This window comes from Elgaria multicarinata, chromosome 4 (genome assembly GCF_023053635.1).
Source record: "Elgaria multicarinata webbii isolate HBS135686 ecotype San Diego chromosome 4, rElgMul1.1.pri, whole genome shotgun sequence".
In the NCBI taxonomy this organism is placed as follows: Eukaryota; Metazoa; Chordata; class Lepidosauria; order Squamata; family Anguidae; genus Elgaria; species Elgaria multicarinata.
The window spans coordinates 5008526-5031541 of NC_086174.1; the positions used below are offsets into that span (position 1 = coordinate 5008526).

The 23016-nt window shown below is 46.7% G+C and overlaps 1 protein-coding gene across 1 annotated transcript in view; it reads left to right on the forward strand.

The window, feature by feature from the left end:
• The first annotated feature begins 2355 nt into the window (after positions 1-2355).
• Positions 2356-23016, forward strand: part of EXTL3 (exostosin like glycosyltransferase 3) — a 208354-nt gene continuing 187693 nt past the window's right edge. Inside the window, exon 1 of the mRNA XM_063123729.1 lies at positions 2356-2491. The gene's annotated coding sequence lies outside the window, so the exon portion shown is untranslated. The remainder of the gene's footprint in view (positions 2492-23016) is intronic.

Sequence of the window (23016 nt, forward strand, 5' to 3'; positions counted from 1 at the left end):
CGGATCTACACTACTGCTTTAAAGCGCTTTATAACAGTTATAAAGCGCTTTAACTGCTTTAAAGCGCTTTAAAACTGTGATAAAGCGCTTTAAAGCAGTAGTGTAGATCCGGCCTTGGATGGCTTTAAAGGGTTGTTGGATAAATTCCAGGAGGAGAAGGCTATCAAGGGCTACAGCCCTGACGGTTGTGTGCTATCTCCAGTAATTGAGGCAGTAAGCCTGTGTGCACCAGTTGCTGGGGAACATGGGTGGGAGGGTGCTGTTGCACCATGTCCTGCTTTGTGGGTCCCTGGCCGAAGGCTGGTTGGCCACTGTGTGAACAGAGTGCTGGACTAGATGGACCCTTGATCTGATCCAGCATCAGGGCACTTCTGATGTTCTTATGTTCATAGAATCATAGGATCATAGAATAGTTGGAAGAGGCCTACAAGGCCATCGAGTCCAACCCCCTGCTCAATGCAGGAATCCACCCTACAGCATACTTGACAGATGGTTGTCCAGCTGGTTCTTAGATAGCCTTTTAAGACGTGCATAAAAGGACTAATAAAGTAAGTTGATTTGAACTTCTTTTAAAATGCCTCTGTTTTGTTGTTTGTTCGTTCAGTCGCTTCCGACGCTTCGTGACTTCATGGACCAGCCCACGCCAGAGCTTTCTGTCGGCTGTCGCCACCCCTAGCTCCCCAAAGGTCGAGTCTGTCACCTCCAGAATATCCTCCATCCATCTTGCCCTTGGTCGGCCCCTCTTCCTTTTGCCTTCCACTTTCCCTAGCATCAGCATCTTCTCCAGGATGTCCTGTCTTCTCATTATGTAGCCAAAGTACTTCAGTTTTGCCTTTAGTATCATTCCTTCAAGTGGGCAGTCTGGCTTTATTTCCTGGAGGGTGGACTGGTTTGATCTTCTTGCAAACTAAAATGCCTCTAGTTTGCCCTTATTGCCCCCAATACTAAACGCTGCATTGCCATGCTTTCTCTATATAAGGCAACTCTGCTTTAAGTCACACCAGACTTTCCAACATATTTAAGCCAAAGCGATTTCATTTCAGTTATCTTTCATCTTAATTATCTCCAACGTATTTAGAAGTCCCTCATATTATGAGGCCCTAAGCCATGGTGAACTTACTTGGCTTGTTCCTAAATCTAGCCCTTGCTTCAGAGGAAAGCAAATATATGCAGAACACTTTGCATTGTTCTTATAATGCACCTTCCCCAACCTGGTGCCCTGAAGGTGTGTTGGATTACAACCCCCAGCATCCACCAACCAACAAAGATGGGGGAAACCTGTTATAATGTATGACCCTACTGACTGTACTTATCAGAGACATTCTAGATTTTAATGGCTCTGGTCCCTCATAAAAAACATCACCTCTATTTTGTTCCTATTTTGCCATGCTAAGAAATTTTGAAAATACTGCTTGTTGCCAGTATTTCTCTTCCCGCCTTTTATGGATGGGTTTTATTAACTTTCACTCCAGTTAGCATTTTTCAGAGTACAAAACTGCCAGCCCATCTCTAGCAGTTAAGGCTGCAGATCTATGTAGCTACTTGGGAGTGAGCTCCACTTAATTTGCTGAAAGAACTGGGCATGTTTAGCCTGGGGAAGACAAGGCTGAGGGGAGTCATGATAGCACTCTTCAAGGACTTGAAAGGTTGTCACACAGAGGAGGGTCAGAATCTCTTCTCCATCCTCCCAGAGTGCAGGACACGGAATAACGGGCTCAAGTTACAGGAAGCCAGATTCCGGCTGGACATCAGGAAAAACTTCCTGACTGTTAGAGCAGTATGATGGTGGGACCCATGACCTAGGGAGGTGGTGGGCTCTCCCACACTAGAGGCCTTCAAGAGACAGCTGGACAGCCATCTGTCAGGAATGCTTTAAGGTACATTCCTGCATTGAGCTGGGGGTTGGACTTGATGGCCTTAGAGGCCCCTTCCAACTCAACGATTCTATGATTGTATGACTCTGCCCGAAACAAACTGCTGCCAGTCAGTGCAGCCAGTACCCAGGTTCTGTCTCCGTATTACCACTGAAGCAGCTTCATCGACATCGTTTGCCTGATTCCTTTCCCACGGCAGGAAAATCAACACCAGTCTTCTGGCTGTCACACCGTCTTTTCAGGATGCGGGAGGCGTGTCGGGAAACGCTGGCCACCCTATTTCACACACCCAGGTTTTGCTGTGAAAGTTTGAATGAAGAACGTGGGAAAGCACCCCCTTGTCCTGTTTTGGGGTGGCCTCCCTCTCTCTTGACTTCCACTAGGGGGAGTAGCGTCCCATTTATGCCTCTCTACAGCCAGCCCCCCTTCAAATGCTCTGCTTCCCACAATGCACTGAGCATTGGGCACTGGCGCTCTTGTCTGCACGCTGGGATTGTTAACAATGCTGCAGGAGGCTGGAGAAAGCTGCTCCTTGTCTTGACCTTTCCTGGCACGCCGCCTTTTCTCCATCTCCTACGGCCCTGCGTAAACTCCGCCATGCTCCCTGGAGCACCAAGGTAAGGTCTGGGGAGAGGTCTGCCTCTCCTGCTTGTGTTGGCTGGTTTCGGAGTGGTAGTTTGGACAGGCTGGGGCTGCTCAGATATGGCTTCTTCCCTCCTTTCCTCCTGCGGAGTGGCTTCATGTTATTGTGTGTGAGGATTTGGGAAGCCAGGGGGAGGATCTCTGAAATGTTCACTTTGCATCCCTCGAGCAGTGCCTGAGTTCTGTATGGACGCCTCTGCCCCTTTTCTGGACCGGTTTGCACACCGCAGAGTGTAAGGAGGAAGACGGGTTCTTTTGGCTGTCTTGCAATGCGCTCAAAGGCTTCCAGAAGGCAGATGTTGGGGGGTAGGCGGGCTGATGTGCCTGCTGATAGTTGAAAGTCTTATTTTCCAGGATCCACTTGGAGCCAGGAAGTATCTCAGGAAGAAGGCAAAGAGGGATAGCCAGTCAGTGGTGCCCGCATACCGCAACTGAAAATAGAAAGGTGTGATGGGATTAGCGTCGTTTTGAGTGTGTGCTCAGCCCATGTGGTTTCCTTACTGTGAACACTCACACACATGGGCATACACGCTGCACTTTGGTGCTACACCAGAACCACCAGAGCAATGCCCGATGGGAGTGTTGAATCCTTGTTTTCGTCGTGGCCACAGCAGCCCCGGTATACCTCTTTCGGCATTTAGGCTGCAAAAGTTCCTACAGTTGTCGGGGTGGCTTCCTGGGATCCAGTGCACCGATTTGGCACATCAGATCCTGAAACATGCACACCCGTCTCCCCTGTGGAAGTGTCCACAGATGAGAAGAGAAAAAACGCAGAGCACCCCTATAGTTTTCTGGTGCGTGACAGATTTGAATGCGGTGTAAAATTGTCTCCAAGTGCCTGGCAAAGGGATGGTGAGTTTCGTGACTGTCATTGTGAACTTGCTTGCTCAGAAGTAATGCCATAAGGAGTCACCTTACACTGAGTCAAGCCCTTGCTCTGTCTAGCCCCATGCTTTCAAGTCAGAGCGACAGCGATTCCTTCTTCTCCACCTCCCTTGTCCGCCTCGCCTTGAAAAAAAATCTTGGCAGGAGACGTCCAGCATCAAACCTGGGGTTTTTTATGTGCAAAGAACTTGTCTTACTGCAGATTTACAACCTTTCCCCATTGACCGCTGGCAAGTGAGTCATTTTAGGGCTGCAGACTTTTGAGTATTTGTTCTCGGAAAGGCAGCGTGCAATATTCTAGGACAGCGTTCTAGTTTTCTGGAGAGAAACAGCTAGTTTTCTTGTCTAAAAACCTCTGCTTCAGCGTGCCTTCTTGGTCTTTGAAATAGGAGTCATAGAGAAGTAATTTTGCTTATAAACATGTATTAATGCTGCATTGCTCATGTCTTTGTGTTGGGGAGGAAGGGGATTCACGAGTGTGGCTGTGAACATTGTTTGACGGGAAAATATAGGCAAGTCGTATTTATTGCTTCTGTTTCCTGCTGTTCCTCTTTGGAGCTCAGAGTAGAATCGATGGAGTTATCCCGTTTTTATTAGGACATCACGATACTCTCCGGCGTTACCACTACAATCACCCCAGTTTCTGGACAATGCTGGCCTTCTTGGGGACTCGTCCACATAATCTTGGGTTCCTGGAGTCAATGTTGGGGCGCGCGAAAGTCATGCACTGCAGCAGGACTCAAGCTGCGGAGACGTCAGAATGGGCGCTAGTACTGTGACCTCTTAAAGGGTATCTAGAAAGCTTCAAGATTGAGCAGATATGTGAATCCATGGGCATGTCTACACCACAAGGGTGTAGGGGGAGGATCGTGGACTTAAAGGCTTCCGCGATCCTCCCTGGGTGTCCAGATAGCTGCGTGACATCCCAGAAGGACGTTGCGGCTGCCATTAAAAAAAAACAAAAAACCGAGGAGAGGAGCGCACGTACGCTCTTCTGCCAAAGGTATGAAAATTTAAAAAAACCAATCCCGACCCTCCCTGATGGGCACAGAGCACCTGAAGAGCTCCATGCCCTGTGCCCGGTTCCCGGTTTAATTGCGAGGAGGCAGGACGAAGCCGCAACGGACGCCCACACTTCCTGCGCTCTCAGGATGATCTCGACACTGTGGGAAAAAAGGGCCTGCTGATATCCCGGGGAAATGGAGGCATCATACCTCCCTGCTCCCAGGATCCGCTGTGCGTCATGTGGATGCACAGGGATAATCCTGGGACGATTCCTGGGATATCAACTGGTGTAGACATGCCCCCACGTCTTCCTTGTGGATTGTACACTCCCTAGGGTGTGTCGCTGGGGTTGTGCGCATCTGATATTCAGTGTGTAATATCGGTGTGGTTTCCCATACCTCTTCCTCCTCCAATCATTCTAATAGTTCAGTAAAGACAATTGTTTTATTTATTGATTTAATTACCTGTTAGTGGTGGCTCCTCCGTCATGGCTTTCAGAGCAGCATGCAAAGTAACATGAAAATACAGTAGATGCAATAAAATGTACTCTCTTATGAAGAGAGACTGAAAAAACTGGGCATGTTTAGCCTGGAGAAGAGAAGATTGAGGGGAGACATGAGAGCACTCTTCAAATACTTAAAAGGTTGTCACACAGAGGAGGGCCAGGATCTCTTCTCGATCCTCCCAGAGTGCAGGACACGGAATAACGGGCTCAAGTGACAGGAAGCCAGATTCCAGCTGGACATCAGGAAAAACTTCCTGACTGTTAGAGCAGTATGACAATGGACTCAGTTGCCTGGTGAGGTTGTGGGCTCTCCCACACTAGAGGCCTTCAAGAGGCAGCTGGACAACCCTCTGTCAGAGATGCTTTAGGGTGGATTCCTGCATTGAGCAGGGGGTTGGACTCGATGGCCTTGTAGGCCCCTTCCAACTCTGCTATTCTATGATTCTATACTCACACAAGAGCACATGGTTTGCCAAAACAAATATATTTATTTGAATTCCTCCCCCTCTGAACTAGGATGTATGGAGTTTATAAAAACTGCTCTGTCTGCGTTTTGCAGGTTGTTGGGTGCCTTTCATTTTCATTGTCTGCTCATGGATGGAATTGGATTTTTTCTCCAAATTTTCAGATTTGTGCAAATCCACATTTGTGAATCTCCCCTATGCAAAAATGTGCAAATTCCCTCCAAATGCGCAAATCCTCCCCAAATGTGTATTTTCATGCTTTAGCCTATGGAAGAAATGGACATTTTTGGCCAGTGTATTTCTTATTTTACTTATTTTTCTGTGACTAAATTTGCATAAAATTCTGGAAATTAAAAAAAAAAAAGTCTGCAAGTCTGCGGAATCCACGTGACTCAGGAAAAGCTAGTTCACTGCAGAATTCATGGGTTGAATTCACAAAATCCTGAACCCATTTCATTCCTTTGTTGATTTCTCTGACATCTCTACTTTCAACCCTCCCCGATACCCAAATTAGGGCAGGACATGAGTGAGGAAACCTTGATTAAAGAAATAGGAACGTAGGAAGCTGGCTGACTGAGTCAGGCCACGATTGCTGGGTCCATCCTGCCCAGTGTTTATTTATTTATTTATTTATTTATTTATTTAATTACATTTATATACCGCCCCACAGCCGAAGCTCTCTGGGCGGTTTACAACATTTAAAAATAGTAAACATTAAAAGTATACAATTTAAAACCACACACACACACACACACACACATAAAAACAGTATAAAAACAACAGTATCCATTTAAAAACAACAATTGTGGGGTCCATTAAAAACAAACTTAACGTTGTTAAATGCTGTTAAAATGCTGTTAAAAATGCCTGGGAGAAGAGAAAAGTCTTGACCTGGCGCCGAAAAGATAACAATGTTGGCGCCAGGCGAGCCTCATCGGGGAGATCATTCCACAGTCGGGGGGCCACCACTGAAAAGGCCCTCTCCCTTGTTGCCATCCTCCGAGCTTCCCTTGGAGTAGGCACTCGGAGGAGGACCTTAGATGTTGAGCGCAGTGTACGGGTGTTGTTGACACTGACTGGGTTTCAGGCTTTCATAGCCCTACCTGGAGAACGGTTTATGTCATCCCTGATGAGGAAGGAATCTAGGAGAGTACCAGAGAGGGGACAGCCTAGAAAATATACTCTCTAGGCTCCCATCTCAGTGGTAGAGATAGACAATAGCTACATATGTCATTTCACTAAAACACTTGACATTTTCACAACTATGCTTTCTCATCTACAAAAACACACATGGGAGGGCTACCTGTAGCACCCTTTTCTTAAGAACATTAAAACACTCTAGCACAGCCTTCCTCAACCTGGGGCGCTCCAGATGTGTTGGACTGCATCTCCCAGAATGCCCCAGCCAGCTGGCTGGGGCATTCTGGGAGTTGTAGTCCAACACATCTGGAGCGCCCCAGGTTGAGGAAGGCTGCTCTAGCACATGTGGGCATGTCCACTTTAAATGTCCACTTTTTAGGATATCTAAAGAACATAAGAAGAGCCCTGATGCTGGATCAGACCAAGGGTCCATCTAGCCCAGTACTCTGTTCACAGCTGTCGGCCAGGGATGAACAAGCAGGACATCATGCAACAGCACCCTCCCACCCATGTTCCCCAGCAACTGGTGCACACAGACTTACTGCCTCGAATACTGGGGATAGCAGACAACCATCTGGGCTAGTAGCTCTTGATAGCCTTCTCCTGCAGGAATTTATCCAACCCCCTTTTAAAGCCATCCAAATGGGTGGCCACCGCTACAGTTTGGTGAGTGGAGTTTGGTGTGGTGGATGACCGGGAATGCTTCACATCTTCCTCACTGTCTATAGACGAGGGTATGATTTTGTAACGTAACTCGCACAAACAGAACTGGAAGAGCGAATTGAGAAAGAAACCAGGCCAAAGTTAAAGCAAACACACCCTTGCCTTGTGTTTTCTCGCCAACGTACCAGGGCCACCGGTGCCTTGTACAAACACAAACATTCCAAACTGTTTTTACGTTCCCGGATTTATTTATTTTTTGTCTCGGACGGGATTGCTCTTGATCTTGGCAGAATGTGCGTCTCCTCTCATCTTTGGATGCCTCGGCATTCCTTGACGTTGCACTCCCCCCTCCACTTCACCCCTGTGTAGTTATTTATTTATTAATTACATTTCTATACCGCCCAATAGCCGGAGCTCTCTAGGTGGTTCACAAAAATTAAAAACATTCGAAGTATAAAACAACAGTATAAAACCATAATATAAAATACAATATAAAAGCTCAACCAGATAAAAACAGCAGCAATGCAAAATTACAAATTTAAAACACCAAGTTAAACTTTATTTATAGACTGTTAAAATGCTGGGAGAATAAAAAGGTCTTCACCTGGCGTCTAAAAGCATATAACGTAGGTGCCAAGCGAACCTCCTTAGGGAGCTCATTCCACAGCCGGGGTGCCACAGCAGAGAAGGCCCTCCTCCTGGTAGCCACCTGCCTCACTTCCTTTGGCAGGGGCTCGCGGAGAAGGACCCCTGAGGATGACCTTAGGATCCGGGCAGGTACATACAAGAGGCGGCGTTCCTTCAGATAGCCTGGCCCCAAGCCGTTTAGGGCTTTAAATGTTAATACCAGCACTTTGAATTGGGCCCGGACCTGGACTGGCAGCCAATGAAGCTGGAAAAGGACTGGCGTGATGTGGTCTCGTCGGCCAGTCCCTGTTAGTAACTGTGCTGCCCTGTTTTGTACCAGTTGAAGTTTCCAGACCGTTTTCAAAGGCAGCCCCACGTATAACGCATTGCAGTAATCCAAACGAGAGGTTATCAGAGCATGGATCACTGTAGCTAGGCTATCTCTGTCCAGATAAGGGCGCAGTTGGTATATCAGATAAAAGGTTCTTGTTTCTTTATTCCTGTGGTAACTTCCATTGTATCTGCTCTGTTTCTGCTTTGCCCCTCTTCTGTAATTATTGCTTAAATAATTACTCTTGCAGTATTGCCAAAATCCGGGGCTTAAGTATGAGAGCAATGCGGGAAGGAGGCCCGGGATTTAGTTCCCTCACGGTATTTGTGGACATCTCCTCTGCCGAACCAGGGTATGCTGCCCCTCCTCTATGTGGCATAAGTGAAACTCCCTCTCGGCATTCACCATGCTGCCAGCGACACCACCAACCCACGCCCGCGCCCTCTGCAAAGAATTCTCCTACCCACCTTTGAATCTCACTGATGGTTCAGTTGTTCACACATGTTGTGTTTCTCAGAAAGCCCCTGCTTTTGATGGGAGACAAATGACGAGGCCTGCTAGGTAATCTACAAAGCTTTTATTAAGCAGCAAACCTCTCTTCTACCTGAAGAGAGTCTAATCTCTTGGAAACTTCCCCCTAGGCAAAACTATGCAAACTAAGCGAGACAATTGTCCGACCAAGGAGAACAGGAAGCCCCTTCCCAAACGCCCGTAACTTCAGAGAGCCTGGTGCGGAGGCAGGTTCTGGCGCAATCCTAGTCGGACTGACTTTCTCACGCCTTCCTTCCGTTCTGCATTTTAGCTTCTGGAGGACCCTAGCATCAGCTAGTTTGTTGGGGCGTTCTTCTCTGGAAGAAAGCTCACTTTCCACTGAGTGTGTAGGATTTGGCCTTGAGGAGATAAGCTCTGGAGAGGGCTGATTTCCAGCTGGTGAATCGCCCATGAGAGCTTCCTCCCCCACTGGTACAGACTGGCTGGTGTCTGGTGCCGCCTCCTCTAGGTCCGAATCTGATTCTGATTGATTACCTGAAACACCTTCTCCCCAAACAGGGGCAGTAAGGTTAGACATGACAACATACAATATCTGCAAAGATGCCCACGCATACTGTTTATTATGCTTAAGAAAGTGCTTTCTACCAGGTCAGCGCACTGATCCATCTAGGTCGGTATTGCCTACCGCTGGTGTAGCCATCAGGTTGGCCTGTAAATGTTTTAGCCTACAATGGTCATTAGCTTCAGCCAGCATAGCCAGTGGTGAGGGATGATGGGCCTTGTAGGCCAAAGCATCTAGAGCGCTACAAATTGGCCACTCTGGTCTACAGTAACTAGCAGTCAGTTGTTCTTCCAGCGTCTCTTCCAGCCCTACCTGGAGATGGTGGGGATTGAACCCAGATCCTTTTGCATGCAAAGCAGGTGCTTTAGGGTGACCATATGGAAAGGAGGACCGGGCTCCTGTATCTTTAACAGTTGCATAGAAAAGGGAATTTCAGCAGGTGTCATCTGTATGCAGCACCTGGTGAAATTGCCTCTTCATCACAACAGTTAAAGCTGCAGGAGCCCTGCCCTCTTTTGTAGGACATGGTGCAACAACACCCTTCCACCCATGTTCCACAGCAACTGGTGCACACACACACCTACTGCCTCAAATACTGGAGATAGCCCACAAGTTATGAACGTTCAGGCAATAATATGTGGGCAGTGGTAGCAACCTGTAGGTACTGAGAGAAAAAGCCTCTGATCATGTGTTAAGGGTAGGCCTTTGTTGGGGGTATTGTTATTTATTTTATTTATTTATTTATTACATTTCTATACCGCCCAATAGCTGGAGCTCTCTGGGCAGTTCACAAAAATTAAAAACATTCAAAGTATAAAACAACAGTATAAAACCATAATATAAAATACAATATAAAAGCTCAACCAGATAAAAACAGCAGCATTATTGTTATTTATATGCTGCTTATTTTATGTATGAATGCTTCTTAAAAAGAACATTTTAAAAGAAAGACTGTGATAATTTTGACTTTTTAATCTGCCTCGAACCGATTTGAAGCTTCAAGTCAAGAAGCTGGTTACAAATTTCAAAATAACTTTTAAATAGCGGCTTGGGAGTCCTGCTATAGATTTCTGGTTCAGTCTTCTGCAGGACGTAGCTCCAGGCAAGAAAGTCTTCCTGTTTTTACTTGCTGTGAAAATAAGAAATAATGATTTCTTATGCTCCCTGGGAAGTGGGCAGGCTGTGGAATCGCTAACTTCATTTCCATGCAGCCGCGTAGCACAATATATGTGAAAACAGCCTTATATGGGTCGGACCCCTGGGCTACTTGGCTCAGATAGAAAGCATTGTCTACCCGGATGGAAGCCCTCCAGGGTTTCAGGTGGAGATATTTCCCAGGCCTGCCCTACCATCTGGAAATGCCAGGGAATGAATCTATGACGTACTGCGTGTGCTGCTGAGCTACGTGTTATCGGCATCTGGAAAAGGCAGTCCTAGGCCTGGAGGAGTCCGTTACCCTCAGGGCCGGTGCTACCATAGAGGCCACTCAGGCGGCTGCCTAGAGCGCCAAGCTAAGAGGGGCGCCGGGCACAGCACAGCACTCATGCGCGTTGGCTGTGAGCCGGCCCGGCCCAAGGATTCAGCTGGGCCTGGGCGGGCGAGATGGTGCCCCATGCCCGCCCGGCTGAAGTGAAAACAGGGACGCTGGGGTGGGGGTGGGGCGGCTCCATGTTCTGACTTCCGGAACGCGCCCGGAAGAGAGAGAGAGAGAGAGAGAGAATGTATGGGTTAATGGGGTGCATCATGGGGTCTTTGAGTGAATGCATGTGTTCACGCATGTGTTTGTTTGGAGTGAGTGATGTTGAGTGTGTGTGTGTGTGTGTGTGTGTGTGTGTGTGCATGCGCGTGTGTGAGTTGAGGGGGGGATGATTTGGAGGTGATATTCCTATTAAATAATGCATTTTAGACCCCTAGACGTTCCTTTCCAATTTGTTTGCTATAATTGGCATGACGTATTTCTTGCACTTTAAAATACATTTAGCAGTTTCAAGTTTTGTGCTTCTTATTTTTTTCCAGGAAACATATGTTCTTAAAAATCAAAATTGGCATTTTTTGGGGTGTGTGTGTGAAAGTAGCTCACCTTGCCTAGGGCGCAAAATAGTCCGGCACCGTCCCTGGTTACCCTTTAGGAACTCACCTTGTACAGGCTATATCTAAGCCCTTGAAACAGGTACCAAAGCCCAATCTTAAAAGCCAAGTCTTTCATTCTCAAAAAACACAAAAGGATCTTTTCTTTTCAGCAGCTGTTAGTGAAAAGGGGAGGCAAGCAAAGGCTTAAATAATTGATCAAAACTCACTTTTAAAAAGGAGAACACACAACAAGCAGCAGAAGAAAGTGAAAGTCAACATGGAAAGGGGAACTGAAGATCAAACGTAGTTTGAATTGATGGAAGATGTTAGCCTTCACCACCCCCTCGTTCACTCACTGGCATTATACCTCCCGTTAACTAGGGTGACCCTATGAAAAGGAGGACAGGGCTCCTGTATCTTTCACAGTTGTATTGAAAAGGGAATTTCAGCAGGTGTCATTTGTATATATGGGGAACCTGATGAAATTCACTCTTCATCACAACAGTTAAAGCTGCAGGTGCCCTGCCCTCTTTTAAATCTGGTCACTCTAGTATAGCTCCTGCAGCTTTAACTGGTGTGATGAAGAGGAAATTTCACCAGGTGCTCCATGCATAACAAATGACCCCTGCTGAAATTCCCTTTTCTATGCAACTGTTAAAGATACAGGAGCCTGGTCCTCCTTTTCATGGGGTCACCCTACGTTAACCATCTGGAACAGAAATTTTCTTCACCCAGGTTTTGTAAAATCTTTTTTTTAAGGACTGGCCAGGATGTAGGCAGCACCGGCTGCGTTTGGACGACACGATAACCGATGGTGGGTTAAATAACGGTTGGTTATTCGGCCAAAATAACCGACACGAATAACAACGTTGTGCAGAGTTGATTATTTGAACTACCAGTGGTTGTTCTGTCGTGTGTTGGGCACCGTTGTCTATTTTGTCGCACACAGCTGGTTGTTTTTGGTGACTACAGGGTCCCCTGGCAGGAGCGACCAAAGTGGTGGCTACCACTCTAGTCTAGCTAGCACAGCCTTCCTCAACCTGGGGCGCTCCAGATGTGTTGGACTGCATCTCCCAGAATGCCCCAGCCAGCTGGCTGGGGCATTCTGGGAGTTGTAGTACAACACATCTGGAGCGCCCCACGTTGAGGAAGGCTGAGCTAGCACTACCCACAATGGCTGATGGGATAGCAACGGGAGGCCTGAGAGGGGGAGAGAGGGCAGGATGTGTCAATCAAACACACTGTTGACTAATCGTCAACTTGACGCTGCCCTTAATCGACACCACAATTGATTATAATTATGTTTTGTGCCCCCCCCCCAAAGTATCCCTGTGATAATCAACTGTGGAGTTGACTATTAACCCACCATTGACTATTGCGTTGTCTGAATGCAGACTTTGTCTCCTCTCCAACCCATGGATCCAGTCAACTCTGCAAAGCCAACTCTAAAAGCCAGTGTGGTGTAGTGGTTAGAGTGTTGTACTGGGACGCAGGAGACCCGGGTCAGTTATGACACTCACTGGGTGACTTTGGGCAAGTCATTGACGCTAGGGTGACCCTATGAAAAGGAGGACAGGGCTCCTGTATCTTTAACAGTTGCATAGAAAAGGGAATTTCAGCAGGTGTCATTTGAATATATGGGGAACCTAGTGAAAGGAGCTATACTAGAGTGACCAGATTTAAAAGAGGGCAGGGCACCTGCAGCTTAAACTGGTGTGATGAAGAGGGAATTTCACCAGGTTCTCCATATATACAAATGACACCTGCTGAAATTCCCTTTTCAATACAACTGTTAAAGACACAGGAACCCTGTCCTCCTTTTCATAGGGTCACCCTGGTTGTACTAAAAAGGGAATTTCAGCAGGTGTCATTTGTATATAGGGGGAACCTGGTGAAATTCTCTCTTCATCACCACAGTTTAAGCTGCAGGAGCCCTGCCCTCTTTTAAATCTGGTCACTCTAGTATAGCTCCTGCACTAGAGTATAGCTCCTTTCACTAGGTTCTCCTTTCACTAGGTTCACTAGGTGGGGGGTGGGGGTGAAAGCAGCTCACCTTGCCTAGGGCGCAAAAAAGCCTGACACCGGCCCTGCCCAGGTTCTAATTCCCACTCGGCCATGGAAACCCACTGGGTGAGCTTTGGTCCAGTCACAGACTTTTAGCCTAACCTACCTCATGAGGTTTTTGTGGGGATAAAATGGAGCGGAAGAGGATAATGTACCATTGGCTCCTTGGAATAAAAATGTAATAAATAATAATAATGAATAAATAAGTGTTCTCTCTCTGAAAAGCAAAAACAGGACAATTAAAACATACTGGGGTGACAAACAGAGATGTGTGCGCACTCATGCATGGTCTGTATGAACTGGAGCCTGTCTAATAATGATAATAATAATAATAATAATAATAATAATAATAATAATAATAATACTTAACTATCTCTCCCTCTGGATCGAGGCGGGGCACAACACAAATGCCAAACACCATAAAATACATATAATTGATTAAAAACATATAAAACTAATACATTATTAAAAAGCAGCGCATTATGAAATGTGTTTGCCGCAGGGTGGATTCGGAGTGGTGGCAGGTTGTCTATATGATGCAGCCACCATCCCGAAGTCATCCAGGGGCAAACCCCCTAAACTCTACTTTAAAAAAAGTCGGGCACTTACCTCAACTTTTCTTAAGCGGAGGTGTGCTGCAGCCAATGGCGACCCTGAAGGGGACCCCTCCAGCTGCCCCGTTCCTTCCCCACTCACCCCGTTTTTGAAATTTTTATTTTTTTTAATCTGTACATGCGAATCTGCGCATCTACAGGTTAAAAAAAAAACCTGGGGTGGGTGGGAGGTACAGGGCAGCCAGAGGTGGAGAAAGAGAGGGATGTGTGGGACCCGAACCGGCTCTCCTCCCTGGCTACCTTGTTCCTCTCCCCACCCCATCTTTTTTATTTTTTAATCTGTAGTTGCCTTTCCCCCCTTGGTGCAAACACGGTAATATCCAGACTAAAGAGCAATCATTTTTTAGATGCTTTCCAGAAAAAAACCCTCTTAATAGGAACTCCTATTGCGTCCAGTTCTGGGCGCAATAAGAGTATTGCATCCAGTTCTGGGCTCCACAATTCAAGAAGGATGGAGACAAACTGGAGCGTGTTCAGAGGAGGGCAACCAGGATGATCAGGGGTCTGGAAACAAAGCCCTATGAAGAGAGACTGAAAGAACTGGGCATGTTTAGCCTGGAGAAGAGAAGACTTAAAAGGTTGTCACACAGAGGAGGGCCAGGATCTCTTCTTGATCCTCCCAGAGTGCAGGACACGGAATAACAGGCTCAAGTTAAAGGAAGCTAGATTCCAGCTGGACATCAGGAAAAGCTTCCTGACTGTTAGAGCAGTACGACAGTGGAATCAGTTACCTAGGGAGGTTGTGGGCACTCCCACACTAGAGGCCTTCAAGAGGCAGCTGGACAACCACCTGTCAGGGATGCTTTAGGGTGGATTCCTGCAATGAGCAGGGGGTTGGACTCGATGGCCTTATAGGCCCCTTCCAACTCTGCTATTCTATGATTCTATGATGCATGTGTTTGGGCTGCCCTCGGCTAAAGCATGCTTCAGAGAACGCTATGCAAAGGAGACATTTTTCTCCCTCTCCCATAATACTAGAACCCAGTGGGGTCATATCCCATGAAGCTCATTGGTGGGAGATCCAGGACAGATAAATGAAGTGCTTCTTCACACAGTGCATTGTTAACCTATGGAACTCCCTGTCCACATTCTCCACACCATGCAGAATTTTGCACACCTCTATCATGTCTCCTATCATAGCCTCCTATTTTCCAAGCGAAACCATCCCAGTTGATGTAACCTTCCCTCCTAGGGGAGATGCTCCAGCCCCTGAATCATTTGAGTTGCCCTTCTCTGCACTTTTCCCAGCTCTATAATATCCCTTTCTAGGTGTGCTGACCAGAACTGTACAAAGTATTCTAAGTGTGGTCGCACCATCGATTTGTATTAGGGCAGTAGGATACACTCTCTGGAGTGCGAAGTGTTAGCTCCTTTAGAGTTCAGACTGGTTCTGACGGAAATCCGCAGCGGATGCACCACCCCAGTGACGTCGGAGCCACCAGCCTCCACTGGTCCTGGGCTTGATCCGTGGCCTAGACTGGTGGAAGGGCAGCTCCGCGCGTTCTGAAAAAGCAGCCAGCCTGCCAAGCCTTTTTTGAAACAGAGGGGAACTTGTGACGCAAGTGGAGGGACTTCTATTTATCAAAGGGGAAAGTAAGAAATTCCAGCCAGCATGGCCAAGCCTTTGGGCGGGTGCTAAAGTAGCCCTGGGAATCCGAGCCAAAGACCTGCAGCGGGGGCATCACAGTGGCAATAGTGAGGGCCGGGATGCATGTGTGAGCACATCATGCCCCCAATGTGTGAGTTCTTTGGCTGCTGCTTTTGTCTCCTGCTGCCAAATCACTCAGCCATCAAGACTCCGCATTATTCCTTTTTTCAAAGGGACACTTTTAGCCACTGAGACCCCTCCTCCCCTTTCCCCACGGACTGGCACCCCTTCCCATTGTCACGGCTTTGTTTCCCCCCCCCCCACCATCTCTTGTGCCCTTGAGGAGAAGGAGAAGGGGGAAGAAAGCAGCGATTCAAAGTTTGCTTTGTGACCACAGTCAAGAAGTCATGTGATTCTTTTGCCCTTTGGTGTTCTGTCTCCAGAATGACCTGCCTTCCTTGTCGTTGAAAGAGGCAGGACACCTCCAGCTGCTCCAGCCCTCCCCACCCACTCACCCCGGGTTTATCTGCGCATCTACAGATTTTAAAAAAACCGGGGGTGGGGAGGAACAGGGCAGCTTTAACGGTTGTGATGAAGAGGGAATTTCACCAGGTTCTCCATATATACAAATGACACCTGCTGAAATTCCCTTTTCAATACAACTAGGGTGACCCTATGAAAAGGAGGACAGGGCTCTTGTACCTTTAACAGTTGCATAGAAAAGGGAATACTAGAGTGACCAGATTTAAAAGCGAGCAGGGCACCTGCAGCTTTAACTGTTGTGATGAAGAGGAAATTTCACCAGGATCTCCATATATTCGCTTTTCAATACAACTGTTAAAGATACAGGAGCCTTGTCCTCCTTTTCATATGGTCACCCTGATTGTACAGCTAAAACTAGGCTGACATCAGTTTCCCAGAGGACCTTTTTAAACGAGGGCCCTGCCCTTGTTTAAATCTGGTCACTCTAGTATAGCTCCTGCAGCTTTAACTGTTGTGATGAAGAGGGAATTTCACCAGGTTCCCCATATATACAAATGATACCTGCTGAAATTCCCTTTTCAATGCAACTGTTAAAAATACAGGAGCCCTGTCCTCCTTTCCCTAGGGTCACCCTAGCTTATCCATGCCTCCATTGTCTTCCTCAGGTCTTATTCTGCTTCTCCGCTGATTATCAACAGAGTTATACTAATTTACTCAGAGAGAGGTTAAGCCAAACCAAGGGTATTTTATTTGCTGACTGACTCAATAAGCTAGATCTCTTATTAGTTTTATGGGATTCCTTTTCTTATCGATGTTCTGTCATGGAGCACACCAAGTAAAATCCAGTTTTATGTTTTGGCTCCTTCTTGATGATAAACATTTTCACTTGTGTGGGTCTTAAATGATCCCATTGGCATTTCATTTTATGATGCACTAAAACCGATTGAGAGTCCTCCACTGCTTCCGATGATGAGGCGGCTGCGTGAACCTGCTCTTGTTAGGAAAACCAAATGTAAAATTGAGAAATAATAAAGGACAATTGGAAAGAAGATGGCCCTCGAGCTGAACTTCACGCCTTGAATCGATCAGTTGTCCAATAAAAGGTATAAGATGTATCTAATTCACTAGAGTCTACTTCAGTGTCTTGATCACTAGTAATATTAATTTATTAATAAGGGGGTAATAGAGGAGAGTAGTCATAGCTATGTGGAAGAGCATATGGCTTTATATTCAAGAGGCAGCTGGACAACCCTCTGTCAGGGATGCTTTAGGATGGATTCCTGCATTGAGCGGGGGGTTGGACTCGATGGCCTTGTAGGCCCCTTCCAACTCTGCTATTCTATGATTCTATGATATGTGTTAAAGTTCAAGGCCCAATTCCTGGCATCTACAGTTAAGGCCGCAATATCTGGAAGACCATAGAATTATAGAATCATAGAATAGCAGAGTTGGAAGGGGCCTACAAGGCCATCGAGTCCAACCTCCTGCTCAATGCAGGAACCCACCCTAAAGCAAGGGCCATAGATGATGATGATGATGATGATAATAATAATAATAATAATATATTTATTTCTCCCTTTGGATCGAGGCAGGGAACAACATTAGAACAGGAATCAATACATCTTCTTGATTTAACATTGATTTGGATAGGCCTGCCGGAAAAGGCTAGTTTTTAAAGCAGGGTGACCATTTGAAAAGGAGGACAGGGCTCCTGTGTCTTTAACAGTTGTATTGAAAAGGGAATTTCAGCAGGTGTCATTTGTATATATGGAGAACCTGGTGAAATTCCCTATTCATCACCACAGTTTAAGCTGCAGGTGCCCTGCCCTCTTTTAAATCTGGTCACTCTAGTATAGCTCCTGTACTAGAGTATAGCTGCTTTCACTAGGTTCCCCATACATTCAAATGACACCTGCTGAAATTCCCTTTTCTATGCAACTGTTAAAGATACAGGAGCCCTGTCCTTCTTTTCATATGGTCACCCATATGATTTAAGGCAGATTTTAAAGCTGCCTTAAAATCACGCAGAGAGTTAATTTTATGAATCTCCTCTGGCAGGCCATTCCACAATCCGGGGGCGACAGAAGAAAAGGTGCTCTGGGAAACTGATGTCAGCCTAGTCTTGGCTGACTGAAGTAAGTTCACCCCAGAGGACCTGAGTGTACGGGGCAGACTATATGGGAGAAGGCGATCCCGCAGTTAACCTGGACCCAAACCATTTAGGGCTTTAAAGGTAATGACCAACACTTTGTACTTTGCTTGGAAACTAATTGGAGTGATTTTAATGTTGGGGTAATATGCTCACCCCTAGATGTACCGGTGACCAACCTGGCTGCCATATTTTGAACTAGTTGAAGTTTCCAAACTAGGTACAATGGTAGCCCTATGTAGAGCGCATTGCAGAAGTCAAGCCTTGAGGTTACCAGCGCGTGCATGACCTACTGTATTTAGGTCTTCTGAAAAGGAGGACAGGGCTCCTGTACTTTTAACAGTTGCATAGAAAAGGGAATTTCAGCAGGTGTCATTTGTATATAAGGAGAACCTGGAGAAATTCCCTCTTCATCACAACAGTTAAAGTGTAGGAGCTATACTAAAGTAACTAGATCCATGGTAGAACTCCTGTTTTGCTTGCAGGAGCCCCCAAGATTGATCCTCAAAATCTCCAGGTAGAGCTGGGAAAGAATCTGGCCTGAAACCTGGGAGATTCTATTGCTGCCAGTCAATGGCTCAGTTCAGACAACACGTTTCTCAGTGGTGGTTTTAGAGCTCCATGATGGAGTTTTTACATCACCGTTGAGAAATGTGTTGTCTGGCAGGAAAACTCCACCCCATGGTGGAGTTTTTTGGGAAAACACTCCATGCAGAATATCCACGCTGTGCAGAGGAGAGTTACATTGCATGTAGTGTGGCGGGCTCCGTGGATTTTTCTGTTATGTTGACTTTTCCCACTGGCTACAGAGTTCCCTGGCAAGAGTGGCGAAAGGAGCGAGTGCCGCTCTAGGAGAGCTGCCGGGATTGTGTTTCTGCAGCAATGGCTGATGGAATACCATTGGGTGGACCAAGGGATTTTACTCAACTCCATGGGAGCACACAGTCACACAACGGTGGAGTTAGAACGTGTTGTGTGGGGAGTACCCCCTAAAAACTCAACCGTTGAGTGGAGTTTTCCCAGTGCATTGATTAACATGTTGTCTGAACTGAGACAACTTCGACAATGCTGGGCTAGATGGACTCATATTCTGACCTGGTATAAGGCAGCGTCCTATGTTCCTAAGTTGTCCACCCCTGTACTAGGGAGTAAATCCCTCTGAGTACAGCAGGACTTACTTCTGAGTAGATGTGAAGGCCTGGGGCGGTGGAAAACAGCAAAAATGGGGATAATCCAGGGATTTGTGGAAAATTTGGGAGAATTGTTTTTCCTGACCTTTTCAGGGTTTTCCCAAATCTTCACATCTCTGCTTCTGAGTAAGGCATCTCACTTGAAGACCTTCAAGAGCAGCTGCCAGTCAAAGTAAGTAACACTGGGTTAGATGGACTAATGGCCATACTGAGTATAAAAAAGTAGCTTCAGATGTTAGTAGCGAACTTCATACTCTGGCCGGGGAGGCTATGGTTAGTTTGAAATCAGTGGGATTTAAGTTGTTGAACTGTGCATACAGATGGCGCCCGGAGCTACCAGTCCAAAAGCATTGTGCAACTATTTAGCCTTTCCGTTCTTCATATGTTTTTTTTTCTGGAGGAGGCTGTGGAAAACACGAGAGGGTTGCGAGGTTAAGACATTGTAATCTGGACTCCCGGTAAAATTCCACAAATTTATTTATTTATTTATTCATTAAATTTATATATCACCCCATAGCCGAAGCTCTCTGGGCGGTTTACAAAAGTTAAAAACAGTGAACATTAAAAAAGTATACAAAATTTAAAACCATCAAAAAATATATAAAAACAACAGTATAAAACAGTATCCATTTTAAACAACAACAGTTCTGGGGGGGTCCATTAAAAAACAAACAAACTTAGCATATGTTGTTAAATGCTGTTAAAATGCCTGGGAGAAGAGAAAGGCCTTGACCTGGCACCGAAAAGATAACAATGTTGGCGCCAGGCGAGCCTCATAGGGAAATCATTCCACAATTGGGGGGCCGCCACTGAAAAGGCCCTCTCCCTTGTTGCCATCCTCCGAGCTTTCCTCGGAGTAGGCACTCGGAGGAGGACGTTAGATGGCAATTGCACAATAAAAGCTTCATCTGGAACATAAGAACATCAGAAGAGCCCTGATGCTGGATCAGACCAAGGGTCCATCTAGTCCAGCACTCTGCTCACACAGTAGCCAACCAGCTGTCCTGAATCTCCCACTACTCAGCTTCATGGGATGACCCCACTGGGTTCAAATATTATGGGAGAGGGAGAAAAATGTCTCCCTATCCGCATTCTCCACACTACGCACCCTAGGTCAATACTGGTATTTCTATGGATGCTCAATAAGGCGGCGACTTACACATCACCAAAAAAGAGAAGACAAAATAGGATGTGCTATCTCCAGTATCCGAGGCAGTAAGCCTGTGTGCACCAGTTGCTGGGGAACATGGGTGGGAGGGTGCTGTTGCACCATGTCCTGCTTGTCAGTCCTTGGCCAATGGCTGGTTGGCCACTGTGTGAACAGAGTGCTGGACTAGATGGACCCTTGGTCTGATCCAGCATTAGGGCTCTTCTGATGTTCTTATGATGCAGCTTTGCATAAAACGTGCATGTGCTGATTCATACATACACATGCCCATTTAGAAACCATTACTACAGTTTGAATGCATATACCAGATATCTCACCATTGTGGAAAAGGCTGAGACCAGGTGACCACCTGTGTGCAGCTGCTCTGCCTGCTGTCCAGATGTTAACTGTGCATGCGCAACTCAAAAAACCCTCTGCCTTATATTTCCTTAAACAGAACAGACAAAAGGTCGGCATGACTCATTGCTAAAGGGTCCTGAAATCATAGAATCATAGAATAGCAGAGTTGGAAGGGGCCTACAAGGCCATCGAGTCCAACCCCCTGCTATTTAGATTTTGCTATCTCCAAATGGGCAAAATCTAATCAGGACTGTTGCTGTGCCCCACGTTTGCCTTGCTCAAGATTGGAAAATTCCCCATCAGCGATTATGCTACATCTGAAAGCATATCTACTTCCTTGATTCCTGTGCCTGATCTATCATGGGGGATTTAACCAAATGCTGCTTGTTTAAGAGGTGTTGCTAAATCTGCACCTAAGTACATGAGTTAACATTGCTGCCGTCATGGGACAATCACTTGCTCAATTGTCCAGCGAGGTCTCCAAGCCTTGACTTATTTCGTCCTGGGCCACGTTCCTTAAAGTGAACACACCATATCCTGCCAAATACGGAAGGGAGCTGTCTGTGCATGCTCTTGTGCCTAGGGGTTTGCTAGCATTGGGGCACCTGCCACTAAACCTGGAATAAAATTGGATGTGAGGGAGACTGGAGCAGGCAGGGACCATCATTTGTCTGGAAACAAAGCCCTATGAAGAGAGACTGAAAGAACTGGGCATGTTTAGCCTGGAGAAGAGAAGATTGAGGGGAGACAGGATACTTAAATACTTCAAATACTTAAAAGGTTGTCACCCAGAGGAGGGCCAGGATCTCTTCTTGATCCTCCCAGAGTGCGGGACACGGAATAACGGGCTCAAATTAAAAGAAGCTAGATTCCAGCTGGACATCAGGAAAAACTTCCTGACTGTTAGAGCAGTATGACAATGGAACCAATGACCGAGGGAGGTTGTGGGCTCTCCCACACTAGAGGCCTTCAAGAGGCAGCTGGACAACCCTCTGTCAGGGATGCTTTAGGGTGGATTCCTGCATTGAGCAAGGGGTTGGACTCGATGGCCTTGTGGGTCCCTTCCAACTCTGCTGTTCTATGATTCTATGATCAGAGACTGCTTCAGTTGGAAACACCCACACACACAGGGCTAACTGCCATCTTCACCCTGTGGGGAAGAAGAAGGAGCTGTTGGTTTGCCCCTCCATTGGGAGATGAGAGGATGGAGCATGGCCTTCCCACCAACCTAAACAGTCTCCTTAATTTCTTTTTATTTTCTCCCTCTTCCCTCCTCATCCCCTTTTCCTTGTGTGTCGTGTCTTTTTTAGAATGTAAGCCTGAGGGTAGGGACTGTCTTCTTTATTGACAAATTGTAAGCCGCTCCGAGAGCTTTTTGGCTGAGGTGTGGGATAAAAATACTCTAAATAAAGAAATAAAGAAATAAGTCTGCCCATGGGGATTAGGGCTGTGCACCCCCTCCCTGAACCGCTTCAGAACCCGATCCGGACCTCCCCCGCTGTTCTCCGGAACCAGGCTTCTGAGGTCTGGATCAGCCCGCTCTGCTTCAGATCCAGGGATCCATAACGGAGCGGAGCACACCCCTAATGCGGATATCATTATCTTGCTGGATCATTCTAAGGGTCTGGCAAGTCCAACACACTTGTTTCCAGGGGTGCTATTTCTGAAATTACAAAAGTAAAATATGAAGGTGACGGGCTTCTTTATTTTTAGCATCTAATATTCAGAACAATATTTGTTCCTTTGAGCTGCCGTGACTATTAACCACTGGTAGACGTATCCTCCATAAATGTGTCTATTTCAATTTGGATGGCTTTAAAAGGGGGTTGGATGAATTCCTGGAGGCGAAGGCTATAAATGGCTACAAGTCCTGATGGTTGTGTGCCATCTCCAGTATTCAAGGCAGTAAGCCTGTGTGCATCAGCTGCTGGGGAACATGGGTGGGAGGGTGCTGTTGCACCATGTCCTGTCTTGTTGGTCCCTGGCCAATGGCTGGTAGGGATGTGCTCCGCTTCTCTTCAGTTCAGAGAAGCAGGAGCGAGGTGGCCTAATTCGCCTCCGGAAAAGGCGGAGGTGAAGAGAGTCAGGTGGGCTGCGGATCGAGGCGAAGAGGATCACCTCAATCCGGAGCTTCGCCTGCAGGTAAGTGGGGGGGGGAGGG